The 22736-nt window shown below is 47.3% G+C and overlaps 3 long non-coding RNA genes across 41 annotated transcripts in view; 1 reads left to right on the top strand and 2 right to left on the bottom strand.

The window, feature by feature from the left end:
- LOC103348141 (sterile alpha motif domain-containing protein 1) overlaps window positions 1-22736 on the top strand; it is a 115549-nt gene that overhangs the window by 74007 nt on the left and 18806 nt on the right. For 14 of the 39 annotated variants that reach the window (XR_011389569.1, XR_011389595.1, XR_011389587.1 and 11 more), the window contains 3 exons: window positions 390-464; window positions 17250-17365; window positions 21413-21487. The exons of 4 other annotated variants lie outside the window; for them this stretch is intronic. This is a non-coding gene — a long non-coding RNA (sterile alpha motif domain-containing protein 1). Of the gene's footprint in view, window positions 1-389; window positions 465-3508; window positions 5374-5542; window positions 5667-17249; window positions 17366-21412; window positions 21488-22736 lie in introns of those variants that run through there. 21 more of the 39 variants (XR_011389572.1, XR_011389567.1, XR_011389590.1 and 18 more) reach the window with 7 other exon arrangements.
- LOC127490628 (uncharacterized) lies at window positions 5315-12196 on the bottom strand. Its single transcript, XR_007918872.2, has 2 exons — window positions 12087-12196; window positions 5315-5664 (listed from the first exon to the last, which is right to left on the bottom strand). It is a non-coding gene; the product is annotated as an uncharacterized lncRNA (long non-coding RNA).
- LOC138850084 (uncharacterized) lies at window positions 15876-21738 on the bottom strand. The gene is made up of 2 exons (XR_011389614.1): window positions 21188-21738; window positions 15876-20041 (listed from the first exon to the last, which is right to left on the bottom strand). It is a non-coding gene; the product is annotated as an uncharacterized lncRNA (long non-coding RNA).

Below are 22736 nucleotides of genomic sequence, written 5' to 3'. Positions count from 1 at the left end.
ATCATGTTTAGAACACTTTTAAAATGTTATTTAAATGATGTGCCCTAGGAGAAATTCAGTTCTAAGATTTATGTAACCTTGATTAGTCATAGTTAAAAGAAGAAGAAAGGAGGAAAGGAACTTAGCATTTCAAAATTGCAAGCATGCTGCCGTATGCCTTTAAGTTGTTAATTGCATTTAGAATTGGAAAGTGTTGTGAGGAAAGTGTTCCAAATTGATCTAGGGTAATCCAGGGTAGGCACAATTCTAATGCAGGAGCTCTAGATAAGAGGTGTACAAATGTGTGAATGAATTCCTATGTGGACGCTGTGGTGTAGTGGGTAGAGGCATAGCCTGTGGACCAGACTGCCTGGATTTGAATCCGAGCTCTGTTGTAATCTCTGTTTCAGCTCCTTCATCTGTGAAATGTTAGCATTCTACCTTGTAGGGTTGTTGGAAGATTGAATGATTTACAACGTGAATGGGTAAGTACCATAAAAGTGGGTGTGTGCCCCCAAAATGTCTTCTTGCTCTAGTAGAATCCAGTGTCCAGAATACAGATGAACAAAGTGTCCATTTAGGATATATATATATAAAATAGTAAATTGAATAAACAAAATACCAGGGGATTAGGAGGCAGGCAGGTTTTGATGTAGATGTGCAAGAAACATGACCATGAACCATGACTGTTGTGAATGCGATGAAGACTGAAGCTTGGTATTAGTTACATAGATTTGTTATGCTGTGTTATCTACTTCTGTGGACATTTGATGTTTTTCCTATTAAAATGCATTAATAATAAAATGGGCCGGTGTTGTGGCATAGCTGGTAAAGCTACTGCCTGTGACTCTGGCATCCTATATTGGGGGTGGGGGAGAAGAGGGGCAGTTTGTGTCCTGGCTATTCCACTTCTGATCCAGCTCCCTGCTAATGGCCTGAGAAAAGCAGCAGAAAATGGCTCAAGTGTTTGGGCCCTTGCCATGGGAGACCCAGATGAAGCTCCTGGCCCTTGGCTTTGGCCTGGCCCAGCGCTGGCCAAAAGTAAAAGCTAGTGAGATAATTACTGCTATCTGGGGAGTGAACCAGCAGATGGAAGATCTCTCTCTGTCTCTCCTTCTCACTGTAACTCTTGACTTTCCAATAAATAAAAATTTAAGAAAAAAATTTTAAAATCTTGGCTTGGAATATCCAGTAGTTTCATATCTATATGCCCCATTTCAGTTACCTTTGCCATTGACCATTGGTGAGCTGCAAGGTTAAGAGCTGATAAAATGATATAACATTCACCTTTTCTTCAAATTTCAGTGAGTATTTGACTACAAAATATTTGAACTAAGTCACATTCAAAATGGTTTTGCCCAACTCTCTGATCTCATGTTGTGTTCATCTTTATAAATGTTTATTGATGATTAATTGAGTAGCTGAATGAGAAAAAAAAAATTAGGTATTTGGCAACAGAAAGACAATGTGACTAAATTTCAAGTCACACCTAGGAAGTAATTTCCATATAAACAAACACAAAATTGTGACACAGATAGAGACAGGATCAAGGCCTGTAGTCTGCAAATAGCATTACTTAATAACACGTCTTTCAAAGTTAAAGAGTAGCTAAAATATCTTAGCTGTCCTGTTTAATGATTAGTTGATGTGACTTCACAGTACCAACCAGGAAGCTGAGCTCATTTATTTTTCATGCACACACTGTAAGCAGCAGCACCTGCAGTCCAGGACAGAGACACGTGGAGCTAGTGGAGCCCCATCAGTAAGCGTGTGTTTCTAAAGACTCCCTGTTTCCTTGATTTCACACACTCCCCAGCTGCTGGCAGCCAATAGCGTTAAATCCGTGTGTGTGTGTACACGCACGTGTGTGTGTGTATGCACGCTCACACAGTGTTGGCGGCAAGGTATAAAGAATTTTATAGTCTAAATTGACTTTTCATCAAGTAAAATCTGAGACAGACCTGGGTCTGAATCCAGTTTCCTCTGGTTGTACGATTCTTGACAAATGACTTTAGTTATCTGAACCCTGTTCTCCTCATTTGAAAACAAGAGTTAATACTAGTCTCTGGTGAACCGGTAAATGTTTAACAGTTAGCTGCCAGGCTTAGCAAAAAAGTCCTGGTTTGTAGGAGTTTGCTGATTTCCATGGTGTAATTATTGCTGCCTTAGACTGTTTCAGACGACCGTAGGAAGGTCTCTGAACACAGAGCCTGGAAGCAATGGGGGACAGCAGTGCGCAATTGCATTGTGTTTCCACCACAGAGATGCAGCGACCTCATGGGCCAAGATAATAGTAAAAGCTAGTGAGATAATAGGAAATAGCTTTAAGAACTTATTACTTTTGTTTTTAATACACTGTTTAATTGTACAAGGATACTTCAGAAATTTCATGAAGAAATGGAAGTAAAAGTGTGAGTTTATTTTAGTGCCAAAAAAAAGTTTAATGTAAATTTTTTTCATAATGCATGGAAAATATATATTAAGAAAGAACTCCGCATAGATTTCAAAATTTTATTGCACAAAAATATGCTCATACTTCTAATTCCATTTTCCATGAACTTTTTGAAGTACTCTTATAGGTTCATAGAATTTTATTTTATTTAAATAACTATTTAGTGGCAGGATATAGAAATTCCTATTCCTTCCCAAATTCCTAACAATTTAACATTTTTTAAAGATTTATTTATTTATTTGAAAGGCAGAATTACAGAGAGGCAGAGAGAAAAAGAGAGAAGTCTTCCATCCACTGGTTCACTCCCAGATGGCCACAACGGCAGGAGCCAGGGGCTTCTTCCGGGTCTCTCACACAGGTGCAGGGGCAAGGAGCTGAGCCATCTTCTACTGCTTTCCCAGGCCATAGCAGAGAGCTGGATCGGAAGTGGAGCAGCCAAGACTCAAACCGGCGTATTTATAGGGTGACAGAACTGCAAGCAGCCACTTTACCTGCTATGCCACAATGCTGGCCCCACAATTTAACATTTAACTTTCATGAGCTTATACATCTGGTTCCAACTTTGCCCATCTCTACCTCTTGGATTTGCTAAATAATACTGCAGTGAAGAGATTTCTCAAAGATACATACCCAAATCAGAGTTTGGTTAGGAAGTGACCAAGTGTGCTAGATCATCTTGTGCTACTGTTAGGTAGGAAGTTAGATATGAGCTTATGTGTGTATGACAGGCCTAAAGAGAAGACGTCTATGTCCAGCATATGCTGCATCTCAAAATCATCCTGATAATGTTTCAGGGGCAGCCCGGCATTCGCATCCTGCCCTGCCCCCTTCTACCTGATAACCTGCCAGGTGGAGGTCCCCGCCCCTTCTGCCTGGCAATCTTCCACAATCTCCCAGATGCAGCCCAGTATCTGCATTTTAAACACCCTGCTCCGGATCCCCATTCTCTAGGGGGTCCTGCTCGCCCTTCCTCTGAACCCAGGATGGCGCCAGCTAGGCTTCCTCCTGTCTGATACCCTCAAGGGAAAATCAGATAGGAGCTTCTTAATATTTACAGCCATAAAATCCTTGTTTCAGGAGGAGATGTGTGAGGACAGAGACCCATCTCCTTAAAAAAACCCAGCCTCAACCAGATTGCGCGCTCAGCCCTCTGCCTCTCTGCTGAGCCGCCCGCCTGGCCTGCCCAGGTGTACTCTCTCTACTCAACCATGTAACCTCACTCCCCCCCCCCCCCCCCCGCCTCCAGTCCAAGCGACTGGGCACTCTCAGGTCCTGTCTGGAGAGGTGCCCATCCGTCCTTACGGATGTCCCTACCCTAATAAACCTTGCTATTTTACCTCCCACTACTCTCTCTCATGCCTGAATTCTTTCTTGCACGAAGACAAGAACCCTGCATTTCTCCGGTAACACTACTATAATGGGATGCCAGAGAGTAGGTAATTTACAAAGAACAGAAATTTATTTCTAACATTTATGGAGGCTGGGAAGGCCAATGTTGAGGTGCCCACATCTGATAAGAGACATCTTACTGTATCACCCAGTGGCAGAACACAGAAGGGCAAGAGTGAGAGAGCCAGAGACAGAACACGTGCACCCTCTAGGCCTTTCATAATTGTTAATCCTTTCACAACTGTCATGGCCTAAAGTCCATAGGACCCCATCTCCCAACACCGTAGCACCAAAGATTAAGTCACCACATGCTTTTTGGGGTACTCATTCAAATCATAGTGTTCTGAGCCTGGCCCTGAAAATCCATATACTTTCCACATGTAAAATATCTTCATTACATCCCAATGATCCAAAGTCTAAATTCATTTCAGTACCAACTCAAAAGTCCAGGGTCTCATCTAAATCAGAATCAAGGCATGACTCATTCTGAGGCTAATTTCCCTTCAACTGGGAACTTAGGAAATTGAACTAGCCATTTAGTTCTAAATAACAATGGTGGGACCAGCAGAACACGCAGAGTGTTTACATTCCCATTCCAGTTACCCTTTTGACTATCTCCCAAATCCTGGGCACTGGGACAGAACTTGGGCTTCCAAAGCCTCAGGCCACACTGCCCCTGTGGTTTGCTGGGCTCAGTCCACCCTCAGCCCAACAACTCATATGAGTTGGAGTCTTTCATGCCTGCAGCTTTACTAGGCTGTAGTTGCATACTAGTGGTCCCACAGTTCTGGGCTCTTGGAGGCTGCCTCATTCCTATGATTCCAATGGAAATTGCAGTAGTAGAAGCTCTCTGAGGTGGCTCCATTCCTATAACAAATCCCCAGTTGGGGCCCAGGCTGCCTACAACAGCCTTTGAAATCTAGGTCCGTGAGATGTGCATGAAATGAACTTGAATCGTTGCCCATGGAGAGAAGTTTGAGTCAATGAGCCACATTCAAGCTTGTAGTCCTGTTGTTCCATTAAATTTGTTTGTTTACAAGTTCATCTCACTTATTTTTCAGGAAAAATCACATGGAATCTACATTTAGTGTTACTGTAGTTAAATAATATTTCTAGTATAAGATTTACATGCAGCAATCAAAGCTCAAAACCATCATAGCCAACTTCTGTGTTGGAAATTTTCACCATAACAGTTGCAGAGCAACAAGGAATTTCAGTTTCGTCTTACATAGGATCCCTTAACGTTCAAAACAAAGATTTGGAGCTTACAGAGCCAAATGTGTTGCCCACAACAAGAGAACAAACAAGGGCTGGGCAGCAGCTGCCTAGTAAATGTTAGAGTTGCCTGGTACTCCATCACAAAAAGGAGAGATTCACGTGGACTTGCTGGGTAAATGTGACAGTGTTGGGTTCTACACCCTTACCACTGTCTCATGCATTCTTTGTCCCAATGCAGAAAGCAATTATTATAATAATTATTAACTTAAAAACATGAATTATTGTAAGTTTATTTTTTAAAGATTTATTTATTTTTCACTTGAGAGTCAGTTACACAGAGAGAGGAGAGGAGAGAGAGGGTGAGAGGTCTTCCGTCCAATGGTTCACTCCCCAGATGGCTGCGACAGCTGGAGCTGCGCCAGTCCGAAGTCAGGAGCCAGGAGCTTTTTCCGGGTCTCCCACGCAGGTGCAGGGGCTCAAGGACTTCTTCTACTGCTTTCCCAGGCCTTGGCAGAGAGCTGGGTTGGAAGAGGAGCAGCCGGGACTCGAACTGGCACCCATGTGGGATGCAGGCTGGGGCTTTAACCTGCTGGGCCACAGTGCTGGCACAGCACTGGCCTGAATCACTGTAAGTTTAAATAATGGAGCTGATAAGAAGGCTGCAGTTGTTTAGAAAAACTCTTTGCTGTTTTTACATGGTTAGGATATCCAGGATTAGAAAACTCGAGCTTTCTAATTTACACAAGCTTGCACAGAAAATTTTAGGACAAGAAGCACAGTTTCCTAACTCTTTATCTAGGTGTGGTTTCATAGAACCAAATAGACTTGGGAAATCCTAGAAATTTGGAAATTCTTGAATACAGAGCGACCAGCTGGCTGTGACACTTAGACAAGCTGCTGGGCATTCCCAAGCCATTGTGTCTCAGTCATACACTGGGGATAATAGCTAGACCACATGGCTGTTGCCAGGTCATTCCTTTGAGTCCTTATGTATTGCATCAACAGATATCTGTAGAGGCAGCTTCTGTGGCCAGCTGATGTTCCAGGCACAGTGATACAATGGTACATCAAAATCCCTGCACTCAAGGAACTTGTATTCTTTTTTTTTTAAACCTTTATTTAATGAATATAAATTTCCAGAGTACAGCTTATGGATTACAATGGCTTCCCCCCCTAACGTCCCTCCCACCCCCAACCTTCCCCTTTCCCACTCCCTCTCCCCTTCCATTCACATCAAGATTCATTTTCAATTCTCTTTATATACAGAAGATCAGATTAGCATATATTAAGTAAAGATTTCAACAGTTTGCACCCACTTAGAAACATAAAGTGAAAAATACTGTTTGAGTACTAGTTATAGCATTAAATCTCAATGTACAGCACACTAAGGACAGAGATCCTACATGAGGAGTAAGTGCACAGTGACTCCTGTTGTTGACTTAACAAATTGGCACTCTTGTTTATGGCATCAGTAATCACCCTAGGCTCTTGTCATGAGCTGCCAAGGCTATGGAAGCCCCCTGAGTTCACTGACTCTGATCATTTTTAGAAAAGGCCATGGTCAAAGTGGAAGTTCTCTCCTCCCTTCAGAGAAAGGTACCAAGGAACTTGTATTCTAACAAACTTGTTCAAGCGGTTTTAAATTAACAAATATGTCAACCAAGAAATCAGTGAGCATTGCAAAGAATAAAGCAGGGTAAAGAAACAGTATTGGAGTTGGGTGCATTTTAGATAGAAGGTCGCATGTACCTCTTTAAGGTAAAATCTGAGCTGATGCCTAAATGAAATGAAGACATGAGCCATTTGAAAGACTGGAGGAAGGACACTCTAAGGACAGGAAACAGCAAGAACAAAGCTTCAAGTTAGCAGTAAATTTGACCTGTTCCAAGAAGAGCATTGTAGGCTGCTATGTTTTACAGGTGGTTTGCCCTCTCAAGGGTTCATTTTTGGAGGTTTGGTCCTCAGTGTGGTGGTACGGAGATAGTGGGACCTGTGGGAAGCCCCTCCCTCCCTACACTTGTTGGCTTCCTGTCGGGAGAAACAGTTCTCTCTCCCTGTCTCTCTCATGTGCCCTCCTGCCACTGTGATGCCATCTGACACGAGATGATGCCACTAGGGGTGGGGCAAGGGCTTCACAAGAGCTGGTCCCATGCTATTTAGTGCATCAGCCCCCAAAACTGTTAACTTCTTTCCTTTATAAATTATTCACCCACAGATATTTCATTACAGTGACTGAAAATGAATCTAAATGGGAGTAGAGAGAGAGAGAGAGAGCGCAGAGGGGAACAGGTGTAATGGGAGATGAGTTGGCAAAAGAAAGATTACATTAAAACCTATAGTTCATGGTAGTCAGAACCATTAGAAACTTTTGCACTGGGAATTGGCTGTCCTATCTCATTCATGCTTGTGGCCACAATGGCTAGTCCAGTAGTTGGCACATAGTAGGGCTTAATAGATATTTACTTGTGGGGAGCAGCCCGGAGTAGACTGAGTTACTGGAATTAAGACTTATTCTATGCATCTGCTCTCCCACAATATGGCGCTGGGAGAGAAGTAAACAGCTTCTGCACAGCTGCCTCCAGTTCAGCTAATAAACTGTAGGACTTGCTCCTGATTGGAGGAGAGCAGCGTACTCGGCGTGTGGGCAGCCGAGTTAGGATTGGCGGAGGAGGACTATAAAGGAGGAGAGAGACGGCATGCACCAGGAACATCTAAGGGGAACATCTAAGGGGAACACCTGTGCAGCCCCCGAGAAAGCCGGCCGGCGGTGTGCCGCTCCCCTGCGGAAGTGGGGAATGTGGCCAGGGGGAACTGCCCTTCCACAGAGGTGGAAGGGATAGTAGCCAACCCGGGAAGAACCAGCAGCAAACCCGGGGAGGGCCGAGCAGACGAAAGAACAGCGCAGGGTCCTGTGTCGTTCCTCCACGAAGACGGGGAGCGACATAATGGTGCCGTGACTCGGATATGAAGCCTAGGCAGGACTTAGTGTCGTTCCTCCACGAAGAGGGGGAGCGACATAATGGTGCCGTGACTCGGATAGGAAACTTAGGACGGATAGGAAACCTAGGACGGATATGAAACTTAGGAGGGAAGAAACGGGAAGACTCAGGAAAATACCGGAGAGAGACTAGCAAACAGCCTAGGGAAAAGCCGGACGAAAAGGGTGCCGGAAGAAGCTATTGAAAGCCTAGGCATAGACTCAGATACGGACTACGGGGGGAAGCTGGGAGAAATCTTTAAGGTCGAAAGCGAAAGTGAAAGCTAGAACAAACAGACTCGGATGCGGACTGTGGGGAGAGGCCAGGAGAAATGAGGGAGGAGTATTGTTGGAGGAAAGCTTGGGGAAACATACCGGGTAGAGAAAAATGTTAGGGAAATTGAAGCCGCGGGGGGCAGGCCGAGGCGGATACGAAAGCCACTTTGGGATTCTCAAGTTAGCCCGGGAATAGGGGGCGAAAAGTTGAAACCAGAAGCTGAAACGTAAGCCAGATTGGGATCCGTCTGATTAGCCCGGGGAGCAAAGGACGGGAAGCCAAATCGTGGGGCAGAGACGTATGCTGGGTTGAATTCGCCAGGCTAGCCCGGGGAACTTAGATTGAATGCTAGTGGCGGACACGTAAGCTACGCTGTGTGACTCGCGGAGGCTGCCGTGCGCAGAGAGAGCGTGCGGGGCACAAGTAGATAGGGAACGGGGCTGGCTTGAGGCCGTGGTGCAGACGCGAAGGGCGTGGAGACCGCGGAGCGCGCGAAGCCAAGCCGCGCAAAGCCGGGAAGCCGCGCAGATGAGAGAGACGCGGGCTGAAGCGGCTCAGCCGGAAAGCTGCCGAGAAATAGCCTCGGGGCGGAGCCTGCCGGCAGGGCGAGGCGCCGGGAAGCCGCAGGGATAAGAGAAACAAAAGTTTAGAAGTAAAATGAGAGAAATGGGAATGTTGGCAGACATAAGTAAAATGGGAGAAATATGAATGCCCGGAGATAGAGAAATAGAGAAATAGAAAGGCCTCCCCTCAACATGGCAATTAGAAGGCTTGGATTCAGTCTGCCCGATTAAGTGAGGCGATGAGCACCTGCAGTGGCTAGCAGCTTATGCGCCGCAGGTCACCGAAGACAGGCACGAATTAACATCAGAAAGGCCTCCCCACAATACAACAATGAGAAGGCTTGGATTCGGTTTGCCTGATTGTTAGGGCTTGTAAGCCCCTGCAGGCAGAGCAGAGCATGCGCCGCAGGTCACCGAACACAGGCACGCATCAGCGCCTAAAAACCTCCTCACAACATGGCGAAGAGAGGACCCGGATTCGGTTTGCCTGATTGATAGGACTTGTAAGAGCCTGTGGCAACTCTAGCAAGTAGAGCAGAGTGTGTGCCGCGGGACACCGAAGACAGGCGCGTATCAACGCCAAAAATAAAAAGAAAGGGGGATCTGTGGGGAGCAGCCCGGACTAGACTGAGTTACTGGAATTAAGACTTATTCTATGCATCTGCTCTCCCACAATATGGCGCTGGGAGAGAAGTAAACAGCTTCCGCACAGCTGCCTCCAGTTCAGCTAATGAACTGTAGGACTTGCTCCTGATTGGAGGAGAGCAGCGTACTCGGCGTGTGGGCAGCCGAGTTAGGATTGGCGGAGGAGGACTATAAAGGAGGAGAGAGACGGCATGCACCAGGAACATCTAAGGGGAACACCTGTGCAGCCCCCAAGAAGAGCCGGCCGGCGGTGTGCCGCTCCCCTGCGGAAGTGGGGAATGTGGCCAGGGGGAACTGCCCTTCCACGGAGGTGGAAGGGATAGTAGCCAACCCGGGAAGAACCAGCAGCAAACCCGGGGAGGGCCGAGCAGACGAAAGAACAGCGCAGGGTCCTGTGTTGCTCCTCCACGAAGAGGGGGAGCGACATTTACTGGGAAGGGCACTTGATTTGACAGTTCAGAAGCCAGTCAGGACATCTGCAACCATATCTCATATAGCAGTTCCTAGTTTCAGTGCCCAGCTCTGGCTTCTGACTCCAGCTTCCTGCCGGTGCCAACCTCAGGGAGTAGTAGTGATGGATCAAGTAGTTGGGCTCCTGCCATCCATGTGGGAGACCTGAATTAAGTTTATGGCTTCCAGCTTCAGCCTGTCCCAGTCCTGGCCATGGAGGGTACTTGGGGAGAAAACCAGTATGTAGGAGAACACTCTCTCTGTCCCTCCAAAATAAGTATATAGATGTATATTTTTAAGGTTTATTTTTTATTTATTTGAAAGGCACACACAGTTACAGGGTAGGGGTGGGGGAGACAGAGAGATCTATCCACTGATTCACTCCCCAGATGACCAATGGCCAAGGCTAGGCCAGGCTGAAACTAGGAGCCAGGAACTTCAGCCAGGTTTCCCATGTATGCATGGGTACAAGGACTTGGGCAATCCTCCAGTGCTTTCCCAGGCACATTAGCAGGGAGCTGTATCAGAAATGGAACAGCTAGTCCTCCAACCAGTGCCCATGTGGGATGCCAGCATCACAGGTGGTAGCGTAACCTGTTATGCCACAATGCCAGCCCCTAAAGAAAGTTAGTGATGTAGCTACGTATAGTTAGGTACTTGGTTAACTGGAGGAATAAAGCAGAATGACTGGAGGTTGAGAAGCACCAGTCAGCAGGTATTTCTGTACACACAGGGTTCTGTATCCATTACAGAGTGGTTTACGCTGCTAACTTTTGCTGCCATCACCATTCATATTAGTCTACCTCTTTATTGTCAAAATTTAATCATTTTTCATGGCTAAGCTTCCACTTTACATGGCAAGCCTCTGGTCTGCAAATCTGGCTAGAATCTTGCCTCTGAATATCCATAGCAGTTAGCACCAGCTTGAAGCCTTTATCAGATGCTTGCTTCTTTTTTTTTTTTTTTTTTTTTTTTTTGAAGATGTATATATTCACTTGAAAGAGTTACACAGAGAGAGAGAGAAAGAGATAGAGAGAGAGAGATCAATATTCCATCTGTTTGTTCACTCCCCAAATAGCCACAGTGGCCAGGACTGGGCCAGACCAAAGCCAGGATCCAGAGGCTTCATCCGGGTATCCTGTAGGGATACAGAGACCCAAAGACTTGGGCCGTCCTCTGCTTCCCTCCCAGGCACATTAGCAGGGAGCTGAATCAGAAGTGGAGCAGCTGGGACTTGAACTGGCACTCATATGGGATGCCAGCACTGCAGATGGTGGCCTAACCTGCTGTGCCACAGCACTGCCCCCCCCCCTGCTTATTTCAGAGTCTTTTATGTTCTTAGTTCAATTCTGTCCCCTCCCTCCTCACCTATTAGAGACTACTCCTTGAGTAGTATTGCTAGAACCCAACCACTGTTGCAGTATAAAACATCTCAATAAACGTTGATGAATGAATGAATAAATGAATGAGCAAATTGTTCCCTTTGTATTCCTCACAGCTTTAGTATTGCCTTGTACACTGTGGACCCCAAGAAATCTGCCACCACCACCACCCCCACCCCGCAACTTAACTCCATTACTTGGAAGTTAACGAGCATTTTATCTTGTCTTTTGGGTGATTCCTGAGTGACTCTCCAACAGAGAACAGACAGAAAAAGAGATAAATGCCGTCCTTGCTCAATCTAATCCCTGTAATCTGGCTCTGTCTGATAAACTTGCTTCGTGTTTACCACATCAGTGGTCTAACTCAGCTCTCTTCCCTATGCAGTTTTCTTGTAGCATTTTACCTTGTTTATGATCCATGGAAGCCATTTGAAAATTCCATTCTGGGTGTAAATTTGGTTGTAGATTTTTTTCCCAAGCTCTGTCTTGATTCCCTCCTCCCCCATGAATGCCTGCATTCTTGTCTGCTCTCATAGAACCACCATTTGCCCACCCACACACACCACTGAGTTTTGGTTTACTGTGAGATGGCAAGGTCAAATTAGCAGTTTGCTAGCTTTTGTTTAGAAAGTTGGCGCTCTAGATGTTAGGAATCTTAGGGTTCCAGTCTGTTCAGTGGTGGAAGGAAAGGTGACCTGGGCTTTAGAGCAAGGTGATGTGCATGAAATGTGATGGTAAAAACCCCAGGGCCTACCTGCCACAATAGAAAGGACATTGGCCTGGAGGCCAGCTTGGCTCTTCTCCCACGTAGTCACTTCTGAACCCCACCTGCTTGGCCTGTAAAATGGAGGTGCAGATATGTGGTGAGGATCAAGCCAGACGCTCTGGAAGCTTTCCTAAGCTTCGTGAACACCAAGCATGGGACGAGCTGCCTCCTCTGCTGACAGGCCCCACAGAAGGTGCAGATTCTAGCGTTCAAACTCTGTTCCTAAAGGATGTCTTTCAGGAGTTTTGGTGTGCAGGGTCTACTCTCTCCCCTCAGCCAGTGCTTTCCTGTGCCCACTGTTCGGCTGGGGGCAAGGATGTGCCAGTGTCAGGAGATGGGTCCTGACCAGCATCCATCATTTGAGGCTCCTTCCTTCCCCTTTATCAGAATATGTGCCCTCCCAGCCTCCAGTGCACTGAAGGGTGGCCATGCAGCAGTCCTGGCCAGTGAGACACAGAGCACATTCCCTGCAAAGTTACCCGAGGCAAGTCACCTCCTGGTGCGAGGAGAAGCCACTTGTACACTCTGTCTTCTGCCCTGAGCATGGTTACGTGAGCACACAACAGCCAAAGCTGTGAAACTCCACTCTGCAAACATGGGGCGACAAGCCTGGGCATGATAAAACATACTTCCCCTCCTCCCCGAAGCAGAACCAAAGGTCAGAGCCAGGAAAACAAGATGCAGTGCTCATTCCTAAATCTAGCACCGAGAGGTTAAGTAGCTTTCGTGACATCACCTCGCTAGGATGAGGTAAAGCAGGGATTTGAGTTCAGATATTTCATTCCAGATGAATGCGCTGCATCTTTTTCTTTACCTATGGCCGCCTTCCCAGCGCTTCTCTCTTCCTGCATTCTTCCTAGGCAGTCAGATCCAGGTTCGTGCTTCATAGGAAAGAATTTCAGGTTTGCATTCCTAGCCCCAGGCCATCCAGTAAGAGCTGATCCCTCTCCCTCGACTTTCTGCTGGGTGGGCCATGGACTTTCTCATGGCAAGTTTACTGACAAGCTCCTTGGGCCCAAAACTTGGTTCATTTCTCCTTCAATGGCAAAACACACCTGCTGCTTTCCTCAGTGCATCTTTGATCTAGTTCAGCTTAGTTCAGTTTTCCTTGGTGTTGAGCACAGATGTACGCTTTTAAATCAGACGTATTTGGCTTCCTCCAGTTTTCAATTGCAGAATCATGGGGGCTGAGCAAAGAGGTGTAGGTTGAGCTTCTGGGAAGAATGACCAAAGCCGTAGTGCCAACCTGAACTGCCAAGGGCCTGCCAGCTCCAGGACCGTGGTCGCACTGCCCATGTCAGAAGGGAAGCCATGGTCATGAAGAAGAGGCACTGCCCCTGGCCGTGGCAGCCACGTGGCATTCTACTACAATGCACCTGGCAAAGCAGAAGTCCTGCTCTTGCCTGTGTCCTTCCCGTCCAGTCTGGAACTCTGCAATGGCCACCAACCCTGCGATATCTTTTCAACATGCTGCTCTTGTGCCAGACATACAAGACAATTTCACATAGTTTGTGGGCAAACAGAATTAAAAGATAAGTTAATTTTTGTGCAAATTATTTTCAAAGTCATGCCTAACTCTTTCAAAATGCATTTTCCATAAATGTTTTTTTTATTTGACATAGTTAAACAATGAGAGAGAGAGACAGAGAGAAAGGTCTTCCTTCGTTGGTTCACTCCCCAGATGGCCACCACGGCCGGAGCTATGCTGACCCGAAGCCAGGAGCCAGGTACTTTCTCCTGGTCTCCCACACGGGTGCAGAGGCCCAAGCACTTGGGCCATCCTCCACTGCCTTCCCGGACCACAGCAGAGAGCTGAACTGGAAGAAGAACAACCGGGACTAGACCCTAGTACCCATCTGGGATGCCAGTGCCGCAGGTAGAGGATTAACCAAGTGAGCCACGGCGCTGGCCATCCATAAATGTTTTGAAGACTCCTCATACCAAGAATGTGTCCCCTTCCATTCACTGTGAGTGACAGTTTCTACACTTGCAACTGCCTGGCAGGGACCACCAGTACTCCGCCCACCACCAAGGACAGTGAGGGGCCGAACCCTAAAGTCCCATTATACGGTCTGCTTTCCAGGACCACTTGTAGCATCTGCCTTAGCCAAGGATCCCTGCAGCCAGACTCGCAGCCAGAGAGTCAAATGCAGGCAGTTATTAGGTGAGCGTTCAGGAGCGGTACCTTTGCAGAAGGCAGGCTAGTGGGAATGGATGGAGGGAGCAGCTGCCCTGTGATGTGGTGGTACTGAGACCTCAGCCAGCCCAAGGCCTCCACACACCCAGCATCCCTGTTTGCCATAGAGGCATAAGTACCTGGACTCTCAGTTCTCTGGACCTATGACCTGAGGGGCCAAGCCTCCTGCACTGTAGCAGGGCCTGCTGCAGAGCCACCACCCACTTTGGACCTCTTGTCAAACTTGGCAGCTTTTCAGGCTCCCACAGGGAGCTCCGGAGTGGTGTTGACCCTTACTTGTCCCTAATTGAAGCAGAGAGGGAAGTCATTGTCCAGGGGCTGCCCCCAAGGAAGGAATATAACCTCAGCGTGGGCGGTCTCCACTACTGGCAGCTGTGAGAATGGGCCTAGTGTGTGTGTGTTGGGGGAGGGTGAGTAGTGGGCAGGCCCTGAAGAAGGGTCCTGGGTGGAACCCCGTCTGGTTCATTATGCATGAGCCTTTTACTCAAGAGGAGGAGGCAGAGCAGGCCCTGCGCCCTACCTGTGTTTGTGTCCAAATCCCAGGTGTCCCGGGTGACTGCCTCAGGTTCCTCCACCTTGAACTTCTGACTCCTCACTTGGGAAATGGGTACCATCATAAGAGCACCTTGCCCTGTCACTGCACATAGCTAAGTTAAACCAACTGAGATTCTGGATGTGAGAGCCCTCGGCCAGCTACTGGGCAAACGTGAGGGAGTCATGTGAATATGGCCAGATTGCAGACAGGCACCCCTGGGATGATGGGGTCTGGGAAGAAGCTCAGGGTTGTCAGAGTTTCACAGGGGAGGACAGAGCTCCTTACCCCGTGCTCCAAGGGACAGAGGACCAGGGGCCTACATGAAGGAGGAGATAGGTGGACAGAAGAAAGGAGGGATGGAATCCCAGTGAGGACAAAAGAGAAGAGTGAAGCCGACATTGTTAAACAGCCACCATGTGCCAGCTGTGACACAGGGCGCCTGTACCCAGTACTTTCTGTCTCCATAGAGGTGGTGGTTCTGTTGGAGGAATTCAAATTAGCTTAACACACACGCATACACACGTGCGCAGGTGCGTGCACACACACAAAATACAGTTATCTGCTCACACCAAGAAGTGGATTAGCTTCAGGTGTCACTTGACTCTCAAACTTTCAGTCTGCAAGACCTGAGCTCTCTGCTTTCCACTTCTTATCTCTACTTTCCCTACACAAGCTGTGGTCCCAGGAGGGATGTGTTGGCCAAAGTGGAGGCAGCGGCAGTTCACGCCTTTCCCTCCATGGAGCTTCTGAGCACAGAAGAAGACATCCTCCTTGCCGAATCTCACCCCGGCACTCGCCAGCACTTGGAGTGGCCATGCACCCTCCCTGACGAGCAACCCAGCCTTCATGTTTGTGTCTGGGAGAATCTGATGTGCTCACTGGCTTGGTCCTCCACGGAGTGCATGGGCCGAGGGCTGACAAGCAGCTGGCTCCCCAGGGTGTGGGTGATAAAGCAGGGAATGGGATGCAGGGACACTAGGCAGCAGAAACCACAGATGTGGCCACAAAGCAGCCTCTGTTTCTATTTTAGGGGTGAGAAAATTGGTGCTGGGTGAGACAGAGGGACTGCTCATGACACACACCCTCATAATAACCCTCATAATAGCTGTCGGGGGCGGGGGGAATGCATGATTGACATGCAGCTTGAAAGTCGTGGCTGTGGTGTTGAATCTGGTCATGTGACTTGTGTCCATGTTTGCATTTTTGTACTCCATGCTGACCAGATGGCTTTGACCTCATCATCTACCTCTCTTAACCTTTGTCCCCTCATCCAGCTCTGAAAGTGGACAGTCAACCTTGGGGAAACTTGCTTCAAGATGAGATACACAAGGGCAGAACCCAGCAGTGTCATCACTGTTGCCAGATACCTGCTCCTCTTTCGGTCTCACGTTTGCTCTAATGGGAATAAGCACAGTTGTGCTCAGCCACCATCTTACTGTTTAGGTTCCCTCTGACCTATTTATACACAAGGGCTCTTTCATCCTGCATGTGGGAGATAATGGATGCTTTGGCTCGAGAGTGTGGTTCATTTAACTGTTGAGATTCTCTCTTGGCCAGCACCGCAGCTCACTTGGCTAATCCTCCGCCTGCAGCGCCGGCACCCCGAGTTCTAGTCCTGGTTGGGGCACCGGATTCTGTCCCGGTTGCTCCTCTTCCAGTCCAGCTCTCTGCTGTGGCCCAGGAAGGCAGTGGAGGATGGCCCAAGTGCTTGGGTCCTGCACCTGCACGGGAGACCTGGAGGAGGTGCCTGGCTCCTGGCTTTGGATCGGTGCAGCATGCCGGCCATGGTGGCCATTTGGGCGGTGAACCAACGGAAAAGGAAGACCTTTCTCTCTGTCTCTCTAACTCTGCCTGTCAAAAAAAAAAAAAAAAAAAAAAAAGAGAGAGAGAGAGATTCTCTGTCTTTTCCCTGTGCCCATGGTGTTGGCCTTTGTTACAGAACACATACTTCTTCCACTGTGTTGACCCCAAATATTTCATCAGTTCAGTTGTGTCACTGAAAGCCAAGGTTCATTCAGGCTGGCTACAAGCAAAGGCTATTGTGTGAGGCTGTGCAGGGCTGGTTGACTTTTTAAACACATTTTGGAGACACATAATTGCACACCCCTCACAGATAGTCTGTTGTTGGTTTAATCCCTGTTGACTTCTGGTGCTATGTATCTTTTGTCACTGCATTTATATATATAAAGTGTTAGATTTTATTTATTTTACTTATTTCAAATATTTTTCCACTCTGTTAACCTGCCCTTCACCGTTTTAATTGCTGCTTTATACTCAACAAGCATTTGTTAGTTCATTCAGCACATCTTCAGCCAGTAACTAAGTATTTCTCTATAAATTACTTCCAGTTTTTTTATAAATAATATAATGAATATCATTGTGCACATACCTCTTCTGATCTTTTGCGCTGTTTTCTTAGGATAAATTCTAAAGTGGGATCATTAGGTGAACATTCCTATAGCTCTGAAAGCTAACAGCCAACCTGGGAGAGGGTGTCCATGAACTGGTTTTCTTGTGATCCCGGCCATTCACAAGGTGAGTCATGTCTTTTTATTTATTTATTTATTTATTTTTGACAGGCAGAGTGGACAGTGAGAGAGAGAGACAGAGAGAAAGGTCTTCCTATGCCGTTGGTTCACCCTCCAATGGCCGCCGCGGCCAGCGCGCTGCAGCCGCCGCACCGCGCTGATTCAATGGCAGGAGCCAGGTACTTATCCTGGTCTCCCATGGGGTGCAGGGCCCAAGCACCTGGGCCATCCTCCACTGCACTCCCTGGCCACAGCAGAGAGCTGGCCTGGAAGAAGGGCAACCGGGACAGAATCCGGCGCCCCGACCGGGCCTAGAACCCGGTATGACGGCGCCGCAAGGCGGAGGATTAGCCTAGTGAGCCGCGATGCCGGCTGAGTCATGTCTTTTTACCTGTGTGTGAGCTAACTGGCTTTTGCTTGAATCTCCTTCCTAATTTCCCAACACTCCTCAATTTTCCATCTGCCGCCTCTTGCCCAAACACCATATCCCTAGATGCTTACATGCAGGTTTCCTCACTTTGAACATGACATTTCCTGCCATTTGGAGGTGTGGCACTGGGGGACAGCGATAGATAAATGGCCAAAAATTCACTGCCAGCATCATCCCCTTTGCCCAGGGCTATGAAATAAATTGTGTCCTCCCCCTCCTCAAATCTGTGTGTTGAAGCCTACCCGCTATGGGACTATATTTGGAGTTGGGACCTTGGGGAGCTAATTGGATTAGATGAGTTCAGGAAGGCGGAGTTCTCACGAGGTGATCATAAAGAGGCGGAGTTCTTGCTCTCGTGCTGGCGCACCATGTGATGACACAGCAGGAAGAAGAGTGCTAGCAAGTCTGAAAACAGTAGACACCAAACCTGCTGAGGCCTTGATCTTTAGCTTTCCCAGCCTCCAGAATAATAAACTTCTACTATTTAAGCCGCCCAGTCGATAGTGTTCTGTTTAGGAGCCTGCACTGACTTATACACACTTGCAATGCCAACAGATATTTGTGTAGATACTGAATGGGTCTTTTAGAATTCATTGTTTTCTTGGCAGCCCATTTCATCGAATAATGGAGGTCAACAGGAACATTGGAAAACTCTTAAGTAGTTCCAGAAGGCTTAAGGGTGAGGGGTGCTTTGTGAGGGAGACGCTGGACAGGTGAAAGGACTCCAGGACCAGACATGAAGGGCCCCGAAGTCTGGCCTTTGGCCTGCAGCAGCTGGTGTCGGGCAGGTTTGGGCACGGGACTGCCATGATCAGATGAGCAGGATGGTATGCTGATAGCAGTGCAGCAGGGACCAGGCCAGAAGTGGGAATCCCAGCTCAGAGACTTGCAAGGGTGACAAGGCTGGATGGCTGCAGGAATGCAAAGCCCTGGGAAGGAAGAATGCCACTGTTAAGGAGAGCTCCGAGGAACTTGAACCTAACCCCCTGGTTTCAGGGAAGAAGGAACTGAGGAGCCCAGAGGAAACAGAAACTCGTCTGGGGCACCCTACCTAGTGTGAGAATGTATTCAGTAGGTGTTTATCAAGTCCACTGGGAGCCAGGCACTATGCTGAGCACTGGGCCTAGATTTCACTGGTGTGCAAAACACATGTTCTCGGTTCAAGGTTTATGGAGGTGGGTGAATATTTACAAATGAAGTGATCACCACCATGCCGTGGAGACCCACGCAGTTCACTGAACTCGGGGTGCTGGTTGTGGGCGGGCCAAGTCTCAAGAGCAGGGCATCTTGGGCCACAGCCCAGCGCTTCCTCCATCTGCCAAGACCACCTCAGCTGCCCCACTTCCTGGGCTTTCCAGTGATCATCCAGGCTTACTAACTGTCTAGCAGAGTCGGAACTCCCAAGGGGCAAGCCAGCCATCTGCAACTCTTCATGCAACTTGACCCCTTAATTCATGTTCTGTGAGAATGTTACAAGTACTAATGCTCTCATATAAGTAGCTGAATAATATGCCAATAAATATTAATTTCTCTTAGGAAAATATTTTACCACTACAGCTACTTTTAATTATGACACAAGGGTACTTAAAAATGTTCATGAATATGGAATTAAAAGATAAACTTGTTTTGGCACAAAACTTCCTTTGAAATCCATGCATGTATTTTCCTAATACACATTTTCCTTGAACTTTTTGAGTTTTCTTTAAAAATTTTTAAGATGTATTTATTTATTTTGAAAGAGTTACAGAAAAAGAAGGAGAAAGAGAGAGAGAGAGCGGGCGATCTTCTATCTGCTGGTTCACTCCCCCAGATGGCTGCAATGCCCAGTGCTGAGCCAGGCCAAAGCTAGGAGCCAAGAGCTTCATCTGGGTCTCACACGTGGGTGGCAGGGGCCCAAGGCACTTGGGCCATCTTCTGCTCTTTTCTCAGGCCATTAGCAGGGAGCTGAGTTAGAAGTGGCATGAGCTGGCGCTCATGTGGGATGGTGGCATTGCAGGCGGCAGCTTTGCCCACTGTGCCACACCCAGCCCCTTTCAGGGGCTTCTGAAGACTCCTCATATGCATGATTCCAACATTTTTCACACCAAAACAGACTTATCTTTCAGCCCCATATTTCCATGAACATTTTGAAGTACTCTTCTAGTTTTACAGCTGGGTGTGTGTTATTCTTCCCGCAGTCAGATGCCTCCCTCCAATCTGTCTTGCCTGCACCGCACAGCCGCTGTTGTTGCTTGGTCTGTTGTCGAGATTTTCCTGTAAGAAAGGAAAGGTGCAGTTACTGTGACCCTGCGGGGACTGTGTGAAGCATTTCACTTGTGTCATCTCGCCTAATTTTCTTAAAGGTTTATTTTATTTATTTGAAAGGCAGAGTTACAGAGAGAGAGAGAGAGAGAGAGAGAGAGAGAGAGAGAGAGAGATTTATCCTATGGTTCACCCCTCGAATGGCTGCAATGACTGGGGCTGGCCCAGGCCAAAGCCAGGAGGCAGGACCTCCTTCCAGGTCTCCCACATGGGTGCAGGGCCCCAAGCACTTGGGCTGTCCTCTGCTGATTTTCCAGGTGCATTAGCAGGGAGCTGGATCAGAAATGGAACAACTGGGACTGGAACCAGTGCCCATATGGGATGCCGCCCTGCAGCCTGAGGTTTTCTTTGTTTTGAAGTTTTAAGCTTTTTATTCAGTGAGAGAAATGCATAGGAGAGTGAGGACTCTGTCTGAAAGAGAGAGGGAAATCTGGATTCTTACCAAGCATCAGGAGCCAGCCACATGGAGGAGCATGCAGGCTGGAAAACGTGGAGTGGGTGGCCCGAAGGCCATGCGCCCCAGAGGCACAGGGCAGCAAGGGTCCACAATGGTGAAAAAGGGAAAAGAAAAAAAAAAAAAAAAGGCTGGGCCTACAGTGTTTCAGGCCTTTAATCCACTTCCAAAGGGGAGTGGTTATGTAGCCTGATCGGCCGGTGGGCCGGTGGGCACACAGGTGTGGCCAGGTTGGAGGATGAGATCACACGGGGGCCTGGTCAAGGTGTGGTCTTCCAGCTCACAAACATAATCAGTTTTATCCTGTATGCCTGCCTACATCATTCCCCCCTCAGAGACTCCATTCCTTTAATCCTAAGGATGTTGAGGGACGTAGAAGCATCACATCTGCTATAGCTGCTTCCTGCTTATGAGGGGTGTAGTGCAAGCCCTGCCTGTCCTGGGTCCGGAAGTCTCTATCTCATTTAACAAATTCACTTGGTGAGCTAGAGCAGTCTCAGTCACTGCCAACGTCTGTGTCCCCTGCTTGGTTATTCCCAGAAGTCGAGTTCTGAAACATATAAGTTAGTTAATTAGCATAAGCAAAACTGGAACAAGACCAATCATAAGTGGAGTGCCCCTTAAGATGGAAAGAACATACTTACAGACTCCCAGATTGTGTAGGTGATGGCATCATAAACCCATTTAGCTTGAGCATAGAGGATTATAATAGAAGAACATATTAGGAGTGTTATTGGCAGTAACAGTTCCCAGAGGAAATCAGAAGAAGAGAGGCAGGTACAGCATGTCTGCCCTAAGGTGCAGAGGTCTCGATGTGAGGAAAGCGAGGCTTTACTTATCTTTTGTTAAGATCTCTGATTGGCTTACAGGAATGGCCAGGTGTGTCTTCTTGAGTGCACCTGTGAAGACTTGAGAGCTAGAAGTTTGATCCTGCTTCCACTGAGGTAACTGTGCACAGTGGCACCTGGTAAGGTCCCTTCTGTTCACGCTGCAGCTGATCTGAAGAGGATCTTTCTGTGATCGGCCGACTCAGGAATTCCCAATATTGGAGCTTCTGCTAAAAACTCCTTCCTTCCTTGGAACACCTTTTGTAGCTCCCCTGGCCAGCACAGTGTCTGTGTCAGGGGCTTTTTAAAGCCCTTACAAAGGCTTGGAATCCAAATCTTGGAATCCGTATTCCACAGAATCTTGCTGTTCCCAGAAATCTCCTTAGTTGCCTTTTAACTCTTTGAAGACCATATGTATACAATAGCTTCCCTTCTCTTGACTGAGAGAGTAAACTTTCGTAGAGTTAGAACATATCCCAGGTAATCTACCTCTAGTTGAGAAACTTGGGCTTTGTTTGGGAAGTTTTGTATCCTCACTATCCCAGATTCTGAGTTTAGTGGGATGCAGAAGAAATTCTCTCTTAGGTAAAGGTTTAGCACACAGTAAGATGCATTGAAACTGTCTCATTAGTAGTCCTGAGACCTTTAACCATTCTGTACTCTGTATTTGATCTTACATCAAAACATACAAGATAGGAATATCATAAGGAAACATGGATTTACGAGTTTACATTTGAGACACTTAATAAACTTTAAAGAAATACCTAAGAATACAGGCAATGGAGTTTGACACTAAACATAACTAAAGCTTGTGACACATAAGAATATAACACACTAGAACAAGGTAAATCTTTGGGAATAAGTTTTACCATTAATGCTAACATGTAGCTCTTTAAGGACACAGGTCCTTCATGAGAAGTTAGTACACAGTGACTCTTGTTGTTAATTTAGTAATAAACACTTTTAGGTATGACATCAGTGATCATCCAAGGCTCTTGACATGGGCTGCCAAGGCTATGGAAGCCTTTTGAATCCACAAACTTCATCAGTATTTAGACAAAGCCATAACCAAAGTGGAAGTTCTCGCCTTCCTTCAGAGAAAAGTACATCCTTCCTTAATGAACCACGTCTTTCCACTGGGGTCTCACCCAGGGAGGTCCTCCATGTAGGGACACTTTTTGCACGAGTGTCCTGGCTTTCCATGCCTGAAATGCTCTCGTGGGCTTTTCAGACAGACCAGAATGCCTTTTAGGGCTGACTCTGAGGTCACTGTGTGCTACTTACAGCAGTTGCCATTCTATGAGTCTGCTGTATGGACTGCACCCCATGTTGGAGGATTTACTCCTCTTTAATTCTAGTTATTATC

Source organism: Oryctolagus cuniculus, chromosome 6 (assembly GCF_964237555.1).
Source record: "Oryctolagus cuniculus chromosome 6, mOryCun1.1, whole genome shotgun sequence".
NCBI lineage: Eukaryota > Metazoa > Chordata > Mammalia > Lagomorpha > Leporidae > Oryctolagus > Oryctolagus cuniculus.
Note: the sequence above shows the minus strand (reverse complement) of the source record. Positions and strands in the feature narration are given on the sequence as shown.